The sequence below is a fragment of the Rhincodon typus genome, chromosome 1, assembly GCF_021869965.1.
Source record: "Rhincodon typus isolate 14 chromosome 1, sRhiTyp1.1, whole genome shotgun sequence".
Lineage (NCBI taxonomy): Eukaryota > Metazoa > Chordata > Chondrichthyes > Orectolobiformes > Rhincodontidae > Rhincodon > Rhincodon typus.
The window spans coordinates 78,689,767-78,702,528 of NC_063332.1; the positions used below are offsets into that span (position 1 = coordinate 78,689,767).

Here is a 12,762-nt window from a genome sequence, read left to right on the forward strand (position 1 = left end):
CATGGTTCCCTGGATTTGCTGTCCTTGGCTTTTTCTCTTAAAGGAACACTCTGGCCTGAATTCTCAATGTACTACTTTTAAAAGGGCCCCATAGAGTCATACAGCACGGAAGCAGCCCCCACGGTCCAGCCAGTCCACATTGAACATAATCCCAAACTAAACTGGTTCCACCTGCCTGCTCCTGGCCCTTGTCCTTCCAAACCTTTCCTATTCCTGTACTTATGCATTTGTCTTTTAAATGTTGTATCTGTGTCCACATCCATCGCTTCTTCAGGAAGTTCCACATGTGAACCACCCTCTGGGTGCAACATTTTTACACAGGGTGGCATTGTGGCCTCAGTGGTTAGCACTGCTGCCTCACAGAGCCAGGGGACCTGTGTTCAATTCCAGCTTCGGGTGACTGTCTGTATAGAGTTTGCGCATTCTCCCCGTGTCTGTGTGGGTTTCCTTCGGGTGCTCCGGTTTCCTCCCACAGTCCAAAGACATGCAGGTTAGGTGAATTGGCCATGCTAAATTGCCTGAAGCGTGTAGGCTCAATGGATTAGCCATGGGAAATGGTGGGTTACAGGGACAGGGTAAGGGGGTAAGTCTAGGTGGGGTGCTCTTTGGAGAATCAGTGTGGACTTACTGGGACAAATGCCCTGTTTCCACACTGTAGAGATTCTATTTTATTTTCCCCTTGTGTCTTTTTTACATCTTTCTCCTCTCACCTTAAAAATGTAGACTTACCTGTGAGTAGCTGCTCCCAGTCTATGCTTGCCAGATCCTGTCTAATGATATTGAAATTGACCTTCCACAAATTTACACACTTAACTTCTGCACTATACTTATCCCTTTGCGTAATGACTTTGAAACTTAGACTTATGGCCACTGTCCCCAAAATGCTCACCCACTGAAACTTCATCCACTTGACTGGCTTCATTTCCTCAGGGCAGTGCTAGACCTAATCCATCTCTATAGGACTATCTAAGTACTGGCCCAAAAATGTCTCTTGTCTGAAGTTTAAAAATTCCACCCCATCTAATCCTTTCACATGAAGGTGATCCCAGTTGTTATTAGCAAAGTTAAAATCCTCTGTAACTATAACCCTGTTTCCCTCACACCTACATACCTGCTCCTTTATCTCCCTCTGACAGTTGAGAGGCCTGTAGTATAATCCCAGCAAAGTAATTTACCCTTTTTATTTTAAAATATTTATAAGCTTTGCCCAGATGGCCTTATTTGAAGAGCCTTCTAAAATATCCTGTCTGTTTATTGCAGTGATGGTTTCCTTTACCAATCATGTAATGCCGCCAACCCCCCACCCCACCCTGCCAATCTCTCTTATCGCACCTGAAATTTCTTTGCCTGGAATGTTGAGCTGCCAGTCTTGCCCACCCTTCAACCATGCTTCTGTGATTGCAACAGTATATTTCCATATGATCTAAGTTTATTGGTCTTGCTAATCAGGCTCCTTGCATTAAAATATGTACAGTTTAACTTTCTGGAGCTCCCATGTACTTTATCATGACCATGTCGTCTTGGCCTTTTGGACTATCCTAGTATCCTTTCTGTATCCTTTTGGACCTTGCTCCTGACTTTACATCTAATCTGTGCCCCATTTTCGGTGAAATGAGTTTAAAACCTCACCAGTACCACAAACAAATTTCCTGGCAGGGAATTTGACCCATTCCAGTTCAGTTACAAGCCGTTCAGCTTGTACAGGTCCCACCTCTCGTAAAGCTGTCCCAACAATCCAAAAATCTAAAGGCCTAACATCCTATCTTCCTGTTCCTATACTCGACATGTGGCACTGGAAGAAATGTAGAGATTACAATCTTCATTGTGCTCCTCTTTAATCTACTACCTAACTCTGTCAATTCCTATTGCATGACTTCATTTCTTTTTTTTTAACCCATGTCATTGGTACTGATATGTACCGTGACTGCATTTAACCCTCCACCTTTAGAAAGTCGTACAGCTTCTCTGAGATAAGGGAGGCAACATAGCATTTGAGAGTCTTATTTGCTGCTACAGAACCGCCTGTCAGTTTGTCTTGCAATTGACCCATGCTTACTAGTCTTCCTGGTAGTCACCAAATGTTTTTCTCCCTGTGGGGCCCTTGTGGTGTGACCAGCTCACTAAACGTGCTGCTACAGTGTCCTCCTGCTCAATGTTCCATCGTGAGTCCACCTGCACTCTAGCCACTCCATGCAGTCAAACAGGAACTGCAGCTGAACATGCTTCCTGCATATGGAGTCAGCATGGACTCTTGGACTTGTCCCAATTTCCCACACGTTGCAGGAGGAGCATTCCATGGGGCTGAGTTCTCCTGCCACTGTGAACTTTGCCAACTACAAGCAATAAACTAGGAACAAATTACTCCATCATGCCCAGTACTCAGCAAGTCAGATATTTTTCTCTCTCATTCTCTCTTGCTCACTCATGCTTTGTTATTCCCTCAGCCTATTATCCCCACCGTCCCAACAAAAACACTACAAGAATTAGAATGTTACATTCTCTTTCTCTCTCTCGCGCTCTCTCTCATGCTCTCTCTCTCTCGGTACTACTTACTCCATCCCTAAAGCTGGATCCTAAGCTGTCAATCCTCTTGCTCCACTCTATTCCTTTCCCACTGCTCCTCCATCTGAGAACAACAGGCAGTTTGTCCATGAGTCTCTAAAAGGTTAAAAAGCTTCGCTGAGGATGCAGGAATAATGAATGACAAATGCAATAAACCAATAGAGGAGGTAATTGTGAGATTTGTCTGAAATACTGAATGACACTGTCGCATCCTATACTTAGGATGTGCACCTCCTGCACGATAACTGTCAACACTAAAGTCCCCCAAGGATGCGTTCTCAGCTCCCTATTGTACTCCATGTACACCCACAACTGTGTAGCCCAATTCTGAATGAATGCCATCTACGATTTTGCTAACAACACCACTGTGGTAGGACCGATATCAAATAACGATGAATCAGAATACAGAAAAGAGATGGAGGGCTTGGTGTCGTGGTGCAATGATAATAAACTCTCAATGTCAGCAAAACAAAAGAACTGATCAGTGACTTCAGAAAGAAAGGAGGAGAACAACCCCTCATCTGCATCAATGGAGCAGAGGTTGAGAGCATCAAGTTCCTAGGAGTGATGATAATCGACAACCTGTCTTGGACTTCCCATGTAGATGCAACAGCCAAGAACAATGCCTGTTCTTCCTTAGGTGGCTTAGGAAATTTAGCATGTTCATAAGAACTCTCACCAACTTTTTCGGATGCATTAGAGAGCATGCTATCCGAGTGCATAACAGTCTAGTCCAGCAACTGCTGTACCCACGACAGTAAGAAACTACAGAAGTTGTGTGCATGGCCCAGATCATCACGGAAGCCTACCTTCCATCCATGGAATCCATTTATGCTGCTTGTTGCTGCAAACAGGCTGCCAACATCGTCAAAGACACCTCCCAGCCCGATAATGCTGTCCTACAACCTCTTCTGTTAGGCAGAAGGTAGAAAAGCTTGAACACATGCACCAACAGGTTCAAGAACAACTTCTTCCCTGTTGTTATTAGACTGATGAATGGACTCTCTAACTTCATATAATGTTGATCTTGCTTTGCGCACCTCCTGTGCAATGTAATTGGTATGCCTCACTCTGTCTGAGCACCCTATGCTCTTTATTTCCTTGCTTACTATGATCTGCCTGTACTGCTCGCATACAAAACTTTTCACTGTACTTAGGTACATGTGACCACAATAAACCAAATCATATCACTTAGTATGCCTTTAATATGCCACTGATTTCAGTGCTACAGAATTAAATGCGTGGGGTGAAGGAAAAGTTCATTGCCAATTCTACAAAATTATAAAATGAAAAACTGATTGAGTTTGTCAAAAATAATAGTAATAACAATAATAAAGATAAGAAGATAAACTTTTCCCCTTAATGGAGGGGTCAAAATCCAGAAGGTACAACTTTAAGGGAAGAATCAGGAGATTTCAAGGGGATTGAGGAAATAATTTTTTACCCAGAGCTTTGTATCTGGAATTCACTGCCTGACAATGAGGCAAGAACTCCCGAGACATTTAAGATCTATTTTGAGCACTTGAAATGCCACAGTATACAAGGCTATGGACTAAGTGCTAAAAAAAAAGGTATTGAATCAATTGATGTTTGATGATTGGCATGGATATGCTGGGCTGAAAGGCCTCTTTATTTACTATAAAATATGTTAACTCTAATTGTGGATAAAGAAATGGAAAACTGGGTAGGGACTGGACTGTCGGCAAAATTTCTCAGGATAATGGGGGGGTGGGGGAGACATCCCCTAATTATGAATTTAGAGATGTGTGTGTAAACATGAATACAGCAGTAGCAAGCCTTTCTTGTAACATTGTGTCTGAAAGGAACCACACAACAATAGATAAAATAGTTAATAACTGTTTAGTTAATGTACCAAATTTTATTTATCAGCTGCACACATGGGCTTTCATAGAATAGAAACATAGAATTTAGGAGCAGGAGTGGGCCATTCAGCCTGCTCCACCTTTCATTACAAACATGCCTGATTATCCAATTTAGCACTCTGTTCCCATTTTCTCCCCACTCCTTTTGATTCCTTTTGTCCTAAGAAGTAGACCTATTGCTTTCTTGAAAGTCTTAAATTTTTTTGGCCTCAACAATTTCCACAATTCCACAGGCTCACCACTGTGTCAAAATTTCTCCTAGTTTCTGTCCTAAAGATCTCTATCTTATCCTTAGACTGTGATCCCTAGTTCTGATTCCCAGTCATTGAGGACATCCTATCTATGTTTACCCTATCTAGATAGTTAGAATTTTATAAGTTTCTATAGACTTCCCCTAATTTTTCTTATCTCGAGTCAATATATTCCTAACCAATCCAGTTTTCCCCCGTTCGTTATTCCCACTGTCCCAGAAATCCGTCTAGTAAACCTTCTTTGCATTCCCTCAATAGCCAGAGCCTATTTCCTCCAATAAAGAGGCTGAAACTGCACATAAGTGTAGTCTCAACAATGTCTGTACAGTTGGAACAAGACATTCCTGCTTCAGTATTTGAATCTTTTTGCTATGACAGCCAACTTGCTGGTGCAGCTGGCATTGGAGAAAGCATGCTTACTTTCAACAACTGGTGCATGAGGACACCCAGGTTTCCTTGCATCTTTCCTTTCCTGATCAGTACAGCACAAGAATAGGCTCTTTGGTCCATGATGTTGTGCCAAACATGATGCCAAATTAAACTTATCATCGTTTGGTTAATTTGCCAGCCTGTTTTTGCTACCACAGTAGATAATCAATAATTTCTCCACGTTGTACTGTGCCTGCTATGTATTTGCCTACTTGTCCGAACTTAAAACCCTCAACTTTACTGCGCTCAGAATTTGCTACAGATAGTCAGAGGATATATCCCATATTGGTTAGATTTTTTTCTAGTTATCCTAACGTTTCATTAGTCAAAGTGATCAGTCCTTAGCTTGGCAAGAGATTACAATTTGCTCAACCTTTTATGAGCATTTGAATGCTCTGCATGCAAATGGTTTTTTGTTGAAGCTGAAATTTCAAAGAATTCTGTGATCCTTAAGATATAAGAGAGGGCCATTGTAAACCAATTTCAATCAGGAGACGTTTATTGTCAAAGTAGTAACTGTAAAGTGATAAAGATGTTTGAAGGAATGCAGTCATGTGATAATGAGGAATCAGTCAGTGGGCTGCAAGAATGGATACTGTTGCTAATTTCTAGCAAAAACACAATGCAAATGGTCAGATTAATAGGTAATAGATATGTAGGTCCAGTTGATTCAGAGAGATACTGACAGACAACCAGTTAAATTTTATGATTAGGTGAAACAATAACACTTAAATATGAGCATATATTATATTTTGCACATAGCGGGGTGTGGATGAAATGCCTCTACAATATCAGAATCATAGGATCCCTACAGCGTGGAAACAGGCAATTCAGCCCAACGAGTCCACACCATCCCTCCGAAAAGCATCCCACACAGTCCTCATTTCCCATGTCTAACCCACCTAACCTAAACCTTCCTGGGCACTGTGGGCAATTTAGCATAGCCAATCCACCTAACCTGCACATCTTTGGACTGCGTGGGTTTCCTCCCACAGACACGGGTAGAATGTGCAAACTCCACATAGACGGTCGCCCGATCGTGGAATTGAACCCACTCTGAGGCAACAGTGCTAACCACTGAGCCATCGTGCCGCCCTCAATATCTGTTGTTGAACTTGCTAAAAATGAGTTGGAAAATAATTGTAAGGATGTTATGAGACATCATATCGTTGTCCCGAGGACTAGATATAAATAAAAGTAAAGTGGTTCAGAGTAAGTTGAATTTACCCAGTGCTATGATCAGACTTGTTAGGTGCAATTTTGGGTCGAAGTATTTGCAAACTGGTCAAAGGTAGCACAAGGACTAAAAGTCGTATGTCCATTCATTTTATCGATGACTATTGCCTCAATGAATATTGGACAATCTGGTGATAAAATGTTACGTATTTAAAGGTATTACACAGAATTTCAATGCACAGAACACTCTAACTAGTTGGTCAAGTAAAAACCAAAGGGAACAATGCAAATAGCTGTGAACTGGTTTACATTTCCTGTTATTATAGTTCCACTAAAATATTTATAAAATTCAAACCTGAAACAGAGTAAGCCCTGGGTGGGGAACAATGTGTATTTATTACTGAGGTTATGCCAGACTTGAGGGAACACTGAATGGAAAGATTCAGGATGCCGTGTCATGACCACTACTGTTTTGAATAGATGTAAATGAGCTGGAATGAGAAAGTCAAAATGATCAAAATTACAAATGATACCAAAGACTATGAAATCAAAAGAGGAAGGTCAAATATAGAGCAAGTTAAACAAGAAATCCAAGTTTACACAACGATGCACGATAACATTTCGTGGAGACAAATCTGAATTATGCACATAGGAAGGTAAACTAGAATGACCTGCATGTTTAAATTGCTGGAGATGATGAAGGACTAATGTGAAAGAAACCTGTGTGTCCTGTTCTCAACACCAAACATGTCTAATAAATTCACTATCAAAAAGCCATCAAGGTACTAAATTACATTGTCAAGCCATAGCATACATATGGAATGATACACTGATTAAAATTGTCTGGTCAGATCATTACAGATGTTGTCTGCTACTGATAAACAGTGATTAGGAAAGGCAAAGGTAAATTTTGGTCTAAATGTTTATTTTATGTTCACTGGCAAATTGTTACCCACCTCTTCCAGTCAGTTGCTTGATTATTAATCCTCCTTCCAGTCATCTACTCACCCAAGCACCACCTTCACTCATGGTGAGAAAGTAGAGTCAGTGTTTAGGGTGCAGTGACCCTTCTTCAGAACAGGTTCAGAAGAAGGGTCCATTCTGATGAAAGGTCACTGGACCTGAAATATTAATTCTGCCTTCTCTCCACAGATGATGCCAGACCAGCTGAGTTTTTCCAGCAGTTTCTGATTTCCAGTACCTGCAGTTCTTTGGGTGTTTTTGTTTAGTGCCACTTTCACTCATTCAGTTATACATCTGCCCACCCCCTCTAATCTCTCACTCACTCAACTCCACATGCAATCTCCAGTGATGAACGCATGCACACTCCTGACTGCGCACATGCAACAGTCAGTCATTTGCATACTCAACAAGCTGGCCCCTCCAGTCACTCACCCGTGACTGGGAGGTCTGCTGAGGAGTGGGACATGTGGAGATTGCATGGCCTGAATCCCTGGTTTAACAAATTAGAGCCTCGGAGACACTGCAAGGCTAACCAATCATGGCAGAAAACTTTTCAAAGTTGAACGTGTGACAGAAAGATTCATCCATTGCCTGGTTGATTCCGCCCCCTGCCCCAACCTTCAAACTCTCTTCAAACAAATGCCCCCCTTCCCTCATGATAGATCTATATATCCTTGAAGGCAGCTTGGCAGATAGATAAGGTGGTTAAGAAGGCATTTGGAATACTTGCCCTGAAGGCATTGAATACAAGAGCAAAGAAGTAATGACGGAGCAGTATGTAATGTTAGTTAGGCCATAGCTGGAGTTTCCATCATCACATGTGGAATGCATTGCCGGAGAGAGTAGTGGAGTCGGCCTCATTAGAGGCATTTAAGTGGCTATTAGATAGGCATATGGATGATAGTATGAGGTAGGGGTGGAGGTTAGATAGACCTTAGGTTTAGGGTAAAAGTTTGGCACAACATCGTGGGCTGAAGGGCCTATACTGTGCTGTACTGTTCTATGTTCTATGTTCTATAGATGTGATTGCATGAGAAAGGATACAGAAGAAATTCAACAGGATGTTGCCTGGGCTGGGGTGATTCTGCTATGAAATGAGACTTGATAGGTTGGAGTTTCCTTCCTTAGAGTACAGAAGGCTGAGGGATGATCTGACTGAAGTGTACAAAGCTCTGAGGGTCATAGACAATGCAGGTAGCGAGAAACATTTCCCCTTTGCAGAGTGGTCAGTAACCAGAGGGCACAGTTTTCAGGTAAGGATCGAAAAATTTAGACGGGATTTGAGAAAAATGTTTTTCACCCCCAGAGAGACATCTGAAACTCTTTGCCTAAAAGGGTGGCAGAGGCAGGAACCTTCAACACATTTAAGAACTATTTAGATGAACATTTAAAACACAATAGCATACCTGGGTGTGAACCAAAAGCTGGAAAATGAGAATAGAGTACATAGATGTTTGATGACTGGCATGGACATTTTTGTTTATATTTTGCTTTCGACAGTATTTACCATCTACAAAGAGACCTTTTCAGGATATGGTTTTCTGTTTTTCCATGAAAAATTCACACTTGCATCAAGTCATAATTAACCTTGCCATGTGGGTAACCACTTTACAAGTTTAGTTGTAAAACATGTTTGGATTTCTGTGTATGGGTCAGAAATCGCACAACGCTAGGTTATAGTCCAGGTTTATTTGAAAACACAGGCTATGCTCCAAAAGCTTGTTTCCAACTAAACTCTTTGGACTATAACCTGGTGTCATGCGATTTCCGAACTTGTCCACCCCAGTCCAACACTGGCACCTCCACATTCTGTGTATGGATAAGCAAGGCATTGTGTCCAGAGTACGCAACTGAATATTATTAATGTGTTACAAGTGAAATGGTTTGCAAAACTGCAATCCTGTAAACTTGGTACTTGTTGTTCTCTGGCCACTATCTATGATTTGTTTTGCAGCAGTGGATCAAGGTCACTTGAATTGAAATGAAACTATTTTAAAAATCTTCAAAAGCAACAAATTGTGAACACAAAAGTATTGTTAACAAAATAAGAACACAAGGAGCTGCTTTTAATGTTGGCAACTTAATTACAGCTTTTCAACACATGCATTAACTTTTCCTGTATGTTGATACTTTCATGGTAAAATTTATTTGAAAAATCTTTCTCAAATCATTCTGCATGCAGCTGGATCAGGTGAGAGCACTTGTAGTGAACGCTAAGAGAAGAAAAATGGCATTTTCATGCATTTGATTTTTCATGACAAATCAGTTTCACCAATTCTTTGCTGTCTGGCTTATTGATTTCCTTTCCGCCAGCATTAGTGGCCATGTTCTCAAATGTTCATGGCGCATGAATTTATGTGGCCTTGAGAAAAAGGGGAAAAATAGAGACTGATGGACAGGCAGGGCCAAAGCAGAACTGGACACCACTTGGATCTTGGTGTGGGGCTCAGTCATGGAAGAAAGTGAGCTCGTGACCCCAGTCTTTGTTCTTGAAACACAATTGAAGATTTTTAAAATAGTTTCATTTCAATTCAAGTGACCTTGAATCATACCTTTGTTTTGCAGAGAACAACAAGTACCAAGTTTACAGGATTGCAGTTTTGCAAACCATTTCACTTGTAACACATTAATAATAGTCAATATCCTATAGTTTGGGAACCACTGTTCCAAACCATTCTGCATCTCTTTCTCCTTTAAAATACAGTTATTTGAAACCTGTCTTTGACAAAACTATCCCAATATCTCCTTGTGATGTGAAATTTTGTCTACTAACAATCTCGGTGAAATACATTGAAATCCTTTTCCTTAGTGATGTGCTATGTAAATACAAGTAATTAATGATCTGGATTCATAATGCAAAATATTCAGGAGATTGTATTTTTGTAGCTGGCACCCTGCTTTAAATGTTATAAGTTAAACATGTCCTCTATGAGTTAAGCTATCTGACTAGATAGCTCACAAGTGACCTCCGTTACTTGTGTAAATATTTGTCAAACATTGTCAGTCATGATGTGTGACCTATAACACTTGGGTGAAGAAATGTCAGCAAAAATTCAAAAGGAAGGATCAATTTCTATCGGCATTAGTTTACAAATGGCGCTGCCAGGATAGTATTGGTTGCATGCAGAAATAATTCAACCAAGCAATTAACATGAAGGTAACAAACTACCTGTAAACCACATTCAATGTGTATTGATGTGATTAATGTCTATATTTGTGTTTGTGTAATCATAGAGACATACAGCATGGAAACAAACCCTTCAGTCCAACTTATCCATGCTGACCAAGTTTTCCAAACTGAAGTAGTCCCGCTTGCATACGTTTGGCCCATGTCCCTCTAAACCTTTCCTACTCATGTACTTGTCCAAATGTTTTAAAATTTTTTTACTGTACTTTCATTTACCACTTCGTCTGGCAGCTCATTCCACATACAATCCAAGCTCTGTGTCAAAATGTTGCCCTTCAGGTCTCTTTTAAATCTTTCTCTTCTTTCCTTAAAAATATGTCCCCTTGTTTTGAAATCCCCCACCCTTGGGAAAAGACTTTTGTTATGCATCTTATCTGTGCTCTTCATGATTTTATAAACCTCCCTTAGGTAATGCCTCAACCTCCCACATTTCAGTGAAAAAAGCCCAGCATTTCCAGCCTCTCCCTAGAATTCAAACCCTCAAGTCCTGGCAACATCGTGGTGAAGCTTTTCTGGACCGTCTTCTATTTAATAATATCCTTCCTATAGTGATGATACTATGGCTTTAACAAGTGCAATTTGCCCTGGTTTGTTTTTTCATGAAGGAAGGTTGGGACAGAGGTGCTGATCAGTCTAGTCAGAGACAATAAAGTGAACAGTTTGTGAGGCCTTGGGTTTTTAAAAAAAAAAAGTTGAAGCAATAGAAGCAGCCTGAATGGGTGGGGTCAAGCTCTCCAGAGCCAGGATTTTTAGTTTTAGTTTTTCAGTAGCAATTGCTGCTGGAGTCTTCAAGCTGGATATGGAAGCTGTTTTTCCTATGTCTGTTAAACCTAAAAGTTGGGGTTCTCTACCTGCTGCTGTAATTACTTGTGAGACAATCTATTTCACTGAACTTGCCTTTGCCGAGGGTGTGTTTATGGAATGTTACTATTTTGGAACAGTTACTGTTTCGTAGTTAAATAATCTATTATTCTGTTAAGTTTTCCAATAGATTTGAGTTATTCAAATTTTTTTCTTTTCTTGTCTTTTAACTATAGTGTATAAATAAAATGTATTTTGCTTCAAGACTGGTAGTTTTACCAAACAAAATGCATCCAGAACAGAACACCTGGCACTTTCCTGTAAAATAAGAAAATGTTGGGGTCTAGGCTATCTTCTTAATATTTTGAGGTAGTTTGGTTTGATCCATAACATTATAGCAGGGTGACCAGAACGGTACACGTTACTCCAAAAGTCGTCTCACCAATGTCCTGTACTACCTCAACATGATGTCCCAACTCCTATACACGGTGGTCTGAGCAATGGAGGCGAGTGTGCTAAATCCCTTTTTAACTATTCTGTCTACCTGTGGCGCGACTTACAAAGAACTATGTACCTGAACCCTAATTTAATTTTTGTAAATGCACAGTCAATAATTTCAGTTTCATGAAATGGTCCTTTTAAGGGTCTTACTTTTCTACTTAGAAGAGAAGTCAGAATGACATGGTGGACAATTTGAACTTAATGCTACCAACTATTAAATGTGCTGGCATCTTAGACCAATACAACCCACAAATGGGAAACTGTGCGTCATCTTTAGAATGAAAATTAGAGATTTAAATTCCAACAATGTGATTTGCAAAAAGGATAATGCTATTAAGTTAGACAACATTTTAACTGTTGCAGAGAAAAGTAACAATAATTGAATGTAACTCTGGGACAGAGGAGTGTCAGACCAAGGGACGAAGAAATCATTTTGTTGGTATTCTTAAGAGTAATGAGAGGTTTGCAGGAAGAAAAGATCATGTGGCTAAAAAGAGACAATTTTCTAAAAAAATGGGTATAAAGTTGATCAACTAGTTAAGAGTTAATTATTACTATTTGAAGCTGCATGATTTACAATTAAATTTTAAGTTTGACACATGGCTTGCCAGTTATAGACTTACTTCGATGTTTGAATTGGTTGGTAGCATACTGACAGCCTGTTATTCTCCACACCCGCTGTTCAGTTCCATTGCATTGAACATATATTAAGCGGCTACTACCCATTTACTACCACTTCGCATAATGTTATGCTAGAAAATATCTTGTGTCTGAACCCATTTCGAAGAGAGTATATATGCTACTAGAATATTTATTTGATCAGAATTTAAACTGTAAAACTAAAATTTAAAATATTCCTCATTTCATATGTATAAAACTTTTTTAAAAAAAAATCTTTCTCCAGAAAAAGTACAAAAAGGGCTCCATTGATATACAAAGGATCAAGTGTGCAGAAATAGTGAAACATGACACTGGCCCCATTCCTTGCCAGAACAAGTATCCTTTTCAG

The 12,762-nt window shown here is 40.1% G+C and overlaps 1 long non-coding RNA gene across 2 annotated transcripts in view; it reads left to right on the forward strand.

The window, feature by feature from the left end:
* The window catches only part of LOC109934946, a 32,785-nt gene extending 20,023 nt beyond the window's left edge, over positions 1–12,762 (forward strand). For both annotated transcript variants that reach the window (XR_007262441.1, XR_007262442.1), the window contains exon 4: positions 12,658–12,762. This is a non-coding gene — a long non-coding RNA (uncharacterized LOC109934946). The remainder of the gene's footprint in view (positions 1–12,657) is intronic.